Here is a 6,890-nt window from a genome sequence, read left to right as displayed (position 1 = left end):
TTTTTTTCTCCAGTGAGATCCAGCACAGCCCTCCTGTGAGGTACTATGGTACTGCAGTGGGAGCTGCCGCCCAAGCCCCCCTCCAGTGGAAAGCATCCTATAGGGTTGGTGGACATGAAGTAATTCAACATATTACACCTCTGGCCAGTTTTCTATACACCTTAACAAAATTACCTTCTCAAAGACTCCACAGGACTTGCAATTGTATGTCAAGAGGTGGACAACCCCCTGTAGTTTGGTAAAATACACTAAACACGTTCCTGAGATGGGCTCAATGACATGAAACCTGTAAGCTATATGTACAACACCAGTGTGAGACAAACCATCTCTAAGTGGGGCACTCCTCCATTATTCAACAATTTGCAATTTTTCAAAATCTTCAGTGAAGTTCTGTAAACTAATAAAAAATGGGGCATATGCCCAGATATCTACTGGTGGATATTCTATTGCTAACAGAAGCTTTGGCCTTTCTCACAGTTTTTGGATCAGGCTTTGGCTTTAAACCACAACTTTATTTGAAACACCCTGCAACCCACATTTGGTGCACTCAGCCTTTACCTTGTTTAACATGAAGTAGCTCTTGCACCCCAACTTAGGTGACTTGTAAACAGTGCTTCACAACTCAGTTTGATGGCACCACAAGACTGTCTGGCTCCACCGTGCACCATATAACTTCCAACATGCATAATCACACTCGTCTCCAGGACTTACATTTCCTTACTATGGATCCACATGTGCTCACTCAGTAACTATGATGTATGTGACTGTGCTGTTCTCGTTGATGTCATTTAACATGTGACGAGTTGTGCAATATAAAAGGTCATAAGCAGTGCATGGTGATGTGCAAATTATAGTTGTCTCTGTAAACTAACAAGTGAATTTCATTGTGCTTTTTAAAGATTAGTTTTTTTTATTTCAACACCTAACTATAACATCACTTAAACCTTTGTTTTTTTCAGTGAAAAAAACACAAATGTGTGTGTGTACATGCATACACACACGCCTACCTGTGGGTGTCACTTAAAACTAGTACTGTGCTGGAAAATCTGCTAACTGATCTTTTAGGCTTGAGATGCCTCTAGAAACCTCCCATGTTAGGAAAACTCCATCATGATTCCGGTAATCTTACTTGTTCCTCACCAGTCTTCACAAATGGTAGGGACTTCCCTTACTGCATGCAGAACCAGAAATAAGGCTTCTCCAAAAGATGCTTTCAATGTCTTTCAGGTGCACCCAATGCAAAGTTTCTCTCTGTAAGTACTAGCATCACCTAGTTGTGTGCTGCCACCCATCCCTGCCTACTTCCAATATGTGCTTTACTGTTTTCTTTGCCAAGATAGGTTGTAGCGCGGCAGTTATTTAATAGTGGGGGCGGGGGGCTGCTGCGAAAGCGGGAGAATTTTCTTTTTTATAAGCTCTTCTTTTCCCCTCCAACCAGATTCTTAATCCCTAACAATGTTTTGAAGGGGAGACTGCAAGACTACATACAGCAGACCAGTGTTTATGTAAACAGGTTGCAGTGATTATTCAGTGAAGATCCATTAAATGGGTAATGCTTACTGAAGGCATGTAAGGTAACCAAAGCAGTAGACCGACAAATTTAACAGTAGGTATGTATAGAGAAGCCGCAGTACTGCCCTCATTACTTCAAAACTTCAAGGTTTACGGTTTTTCCTGATGTCATGGAATATGAGGTCCTAGGTTTACTACTGGAAGATTTATTTCCTAGTTCTGAAAATGGAGAGAAACATTAGGAATGCAAGAGGGCATTGTTCTTATTACCACTTTGTCCTGAAGCAGCAAATATGGATCTTTCGAGGATTGAACTTGAAACTCGCCAAACTAGGAAGACTGTTTCCATGTTGACATGGTAGCCTCACGAGTCTCTTTTAGTTCAATGGATTTACATTAAAGGCGAGGAACACGAAGAATCCCCCAATGAGGAAAACCTCTGTGGTTTGAAGTTTTAAATGTAGAAGATTATTTAAGTGCCATAATCTTCAGGGAGTACAGTCTCCAGGCCTATCAAAATAGGCGGCTAAAGGTGAGAGAAAAAGTTTCAAGATTAATGTAGGATCCCTTAGCTAGATATGCCATCAAAAATTGTTTGTTCTGAGTAAGGTTGGAAAGAGTAATAATGTTCAAGGGTTCAATGGTAAAATGAAAATAATGAGCAAAGCCTCCACTTACAGCAACAATGTTCATTTCAGATGAGCCCAGGTGGGAGCACTCTAAATTCTATGAAACCATACTCGGTAGTGGTGGTGGGTGGAAATGATTCCCTTCTGAATGAGGAGGTTCTGAAGCGTCAATAAGTTACCAAGGCTGAGAAGGATCAGGTAAAAAAAAAAAAGAAATACGTCTTAGGGGCCTGCGCTGCTATGTCCAAGTTGAAAATCTTCACTTTCTGGAGAATCATTTGAAAGATCCCATGAAACTTGAGTGGCCAAACTAGATAAGCATGTGAACTGAGGAAGGTTGTACTTCATCACCAACAGATTGGACAATCACATGATTCATTTGTGAGAAAGATTTTGCAACCTACTTAGGGTATATCTTTTGATAGAGTGACCAGCCAACTATCTACAGTCAACTTACTTAAAAACTCAGAAGTGCCTTACCTTGAATGCAGAGCTTCACAACTCTGTGTGATGGCACCCCAAGACTGTCTGGCTCCATCATGTACTCCGACCGGAACCTGAAAGGGATAGCGATTGCGGTCATAGAAAATGCATCCTTAGTAACAACATTTACAGTACCAAGCATAGAATGGTGCTCCGTTCCTTGTTTCATCTTCCTCCCACTTGATAATTCCCATTGAAGGAACAATTAGTTACCGCTCATTGCTAGATGTCTTTATGCATTTCATTTACAGGTGTAGCACCACAAAAGGATGAATGACAGAGTGCTGAAACTTTTCAAACGTTCATCCCCAGTCACAGATCTAGGTTTAATCCATCGTTCTGCTGCTCACCATGCCACCCCAGTTTGGACCCAGCCATATGCAGATCAGTCTTGACCCTGTTCCCCATGGGAACAGTCCAGCCTGAACTGCCAGGCCAGGTCTTCCCTGGACTGGAAACAAGCATCCTAGGACTGGTTTCAGGGTATCACCCTTCATCAGCCAGGCTAGCTTGATTCCAGTGGCATGGGGAGCACGGGACCCACGTCTGGGCATACCCTTCCCACCTAAGGCAAAAGGATGATGGACAGAGTGGTGAAATTTTAATTCACCCCCTCCACCCTGTCTCAGATCTGGGTTTAATTCATTGTCCTTCCCACTTAGGGCAGCTTTGGCTGGGTCTGAACTAGGTTGGCGCAGTGAGCAAAAGAACGATGGACTAAACCCAGATCTGTGACTGGGGTTATGTGTTTGAAAAATGTCAGCACTTCGTCCATTATCCTTTTGTGTTTAATTTCCAGGTGAGCTGGACTAACACTTGTTATTGACATATTCCAATCACTTGATGCAGAGCAAAATGTAAACCTGTGTTCACTTAAGCATGGCTAGATAGTCAATGTTTTATTTATTTGAGATATGCTTGTAGTGTTGTGTGCCGCTTGGGGGTGAGCATTGTATGTTTACAATAATCCTATCCAAAGAAGAATACCTGAAAGAGACGAGGAAACTGAGAAAGATGGGACATCGCCGTCAAGAAATTTCAGATCTAACTTTGGTTGCAATATTAGGGTCCCTAGCAACAATATAAGTAGGTGAGTGCATAGACCAGTGGTTCCCAACCTGTCGTCCGTGGAGCGCTGGGGGTCTGCGAAGCTTCCTCAGGGGGTCCCTGACTGATTAGAAAATTAACTAATATTAACAGATTAATACAGTGTATATAAATAAAGTGGCTAAGCATTTTGAAACAATATAAATCTTAAGGAATTTGAAATTGGAGGCTAAAAACTAAATTTGTATCCTCAAGTTAATTTGTGGGCGCAATACAGGTGCATCAAACAGAATATAGTATGGACGATGTGTGGCTTCAATTCAATTTAGAAATGCTCCAACCTTCCTAATAAGATTATTTTATTTTGTGTGCAAATTAAATAATATGTGTTATAATTTGTGTTTGATGGAATGCTTGTTTCTGTATTTTTTGTGTATTGCTTTGCGGTTCAAATCATCAACAATGTTTAGGCGTGGGTGTCGAGATTCTAGTAATGATTTTGTGGGGGGGGGAGCCCGGGTTCCAGTCATTATAAAATGGGGGTCCACAGAAGTCAAAAGGTTGGGAACCATTGGCGTAGACTATTTCTTTGGTGGGCTTGTGATTTCTATGATTGTTATGATTTGGGTACATCAGTGGTTCCCATCTTTTGACTCCTGAGGACCCCCACTGAATCACTACTGGAAGCTGGGGACCCCCCAAGCAATTAGTATGATTTAGATTTCAAACATTAAAATAGTAATTTGCACAAAACACATAAACAAAAACTCAAATTACTAAAGATTTTATTATTTATATTGGAAAAAATATGCAAAAATCGAAACATTTTAATGGGAAGGTTGGTGCTGCATCTTACGAAGTTGAATCCTCACGTCAGATTCCACATTTCCCAAGCGATTTCTGTATTTTTTAGGCACATAAGATCTGAGAAAGCTTTTTCATATAAATATGTGGTGGGGGAAGTAAGTGAAATTGTAAGTGCCTCTCATCTCTCTATAGCCCCTCTGTCATGTGTATTTCATTTGTTTTATAGCACCTCTCATACCAGTGAAGGGTGGCAGAACAATTTACATCACACACACACACACATACAGCAACAATGAATCGTGTGTGTAAATCAGAGTATAAGAAATGTTACACAAGCCAAAGGGGACTACAAGGTGCAGGATTCACATGTCATCCATACTGGTAGGCATTTTTTAAGAGTGTTCTGAAGAAGCACAAACTCAGGATTCAGAACATAACAGTGGTTATCGTTGACTATTATAATAAAAATGTATTTTTACCCAAACAGACCTTTTTTTAGTAACTTCAGGATAATGAAAGATTACGAAAAAGCATAGCTTTCTAACTTGTACCATGCAGTTTGCATGGCGTTCTTTGATGGCAGGTCATAGCTCACTGTGTTAGATTACGATTTTAACTTATGAACTGCTCAGTAACAAAATAATCTCTGTGACAAAAGCAGTAACTCACTGAACTATGCACTTAAAGTACTGTCCTTTGATATGCATTTTATACATTCTTTGCAGCAGGCATATTAACCATCTGCGCTACCTTAAATGAGTCAAAACTGCCACTAGACAAAACTCCCATCTCTCCAGCAGGTACATTAATTGCCAGAGTTATCTTGACACTTTTACTGTTGCCAAAAATGGCTGAATATACAAGTACCTTTGCAGGGCTTTTAAAAAAGCTGCACAAATGAAGTAACGCATATAAAAAACACTTGTGTTTCTGTCGAGAGGCCCCAGCTGGAGAAGTGGCTTCCTGCTAGCCGAGGCCTTGAGCTGCCCAAACGCTGGTCTGCCTCAAAATAGCAAGAGGCACAGCTCTTCTGCATGTGGGCAACATGTGGCCAGAAGTGGAGAGGGAACAGGGCTTCGAAATGCTCTGGGCCCAAACACACAAGGGGCCACCAGCACTATCGTACGAGCGTGACTTGGAGACAAATAATAAGCTTGCACCTAAGGCTGAATGGTGATTGGTCTGATTTTTAGTCCTGCTGCCCCTGCACGGTCATTCACACTTTTTGTGTGTTGTGAGGTCGCATGGGTGTTTCCTTATCCAGCAGCCGATCCCAATGCCTTCAATTATGAGAGAAGGCTTGGGTAGGTGCTCAAGACCTGCAGACCACCCGGAAATGTGTCACGGACCCAGGGGGTCCGCAGACCACAGGTTGGGAACCGCTGGAGTACCTGGTTGTATTGGGCCCTTAGAAGGCAACACTACATACGGCCCAGTGGCTGTGGGAGCACTTGCATATCCTTTAACAACCAGAGTGAAGTGCAGTGTGAGTGGTCACACGGATTGATCCATGTGGATGAAGCATTCCTGTGCCAGAATGTACTATTAGAATAAGTCTCTTGTTAAGCGGAGATCATGACCTCTAGTGGTAGACCCTGTGTGTAGGAAAGTACCATCTTGCCTGGCATGTTACCCCCATATTTCACTGTATATATGTTGTTTTAAATGTATGTGTCACTGGGACCCTGCCAACCAGGGCCCCAGTGCTCATAAGTGTGCCCTGTATGTGTTACCTGTGTTATGACTAACTGTCTCACTGAGGCTCTGCTATTCAGAACCACAGTGGTTATGCTCTCTCATTTCTTTCCAAATTGTCACTAACAGGCTAGTGACCAATTTCACCAATTTACATTGGCATACTGGAACACCCTTATAATTCCTTAGTATATTGTACTAAGGTACCCAGGGTATTGGGGTTCCAGGAGATCCCTATGGGCTGCAGCATTTCTTGTGCCACCCATAGGGAGATCTGACAATTCTTACACAGGCCTGCCAGTGCAGCCTGAGTGAAATAACATCCACGTTATTTCAGAGCCATTTACCACTGCACTTAAGTAACTTATAAGTCACCTATATGTCTAACCTTTACCTGGTAAAGGTTGGGTGCTAAGTTACTTAGTGTGTGGGCACCCTGGCACTAGCCAAGGTGCTCCCACATTGTTCAGGGCAAATTCCCCGGACTTTGTGAGTGCGGGGACACCATTACACGCGTGCACTATACATATGTCACGACATATGTATAGCGTCACAATGGTAACTCCGAACATGGCCATGTAACATGTCTAGGATCATGGAATTGTCACCCCAATGCCATTCCGGCATTGGGGAGACAATTCCATGATCCCCCGAATCTCTAGCTCAGACCCGGATACAGCCAAACTACCTTTCCCGGGGTTTCACTGCAGCTGCTGC

Source organism: Pleurodeles waltl, chromosome 3_1 (genome assembly GCF_031143425.1).
Source record: "Pleurodeles waltl isolate 20211129_DDA chromosome 3_1, aPleWal1.hap1.20221129, whole genome shotgun sequence".
Lineage (NCBI taxonomy): Eukaryota > Metazoa > Chordata > Amphibia > Caudata > Salamandridae > Pleurodeles > Pleurodeles waltl.
Note: the sequence above shows the minus strand (reverse complement) of the source record.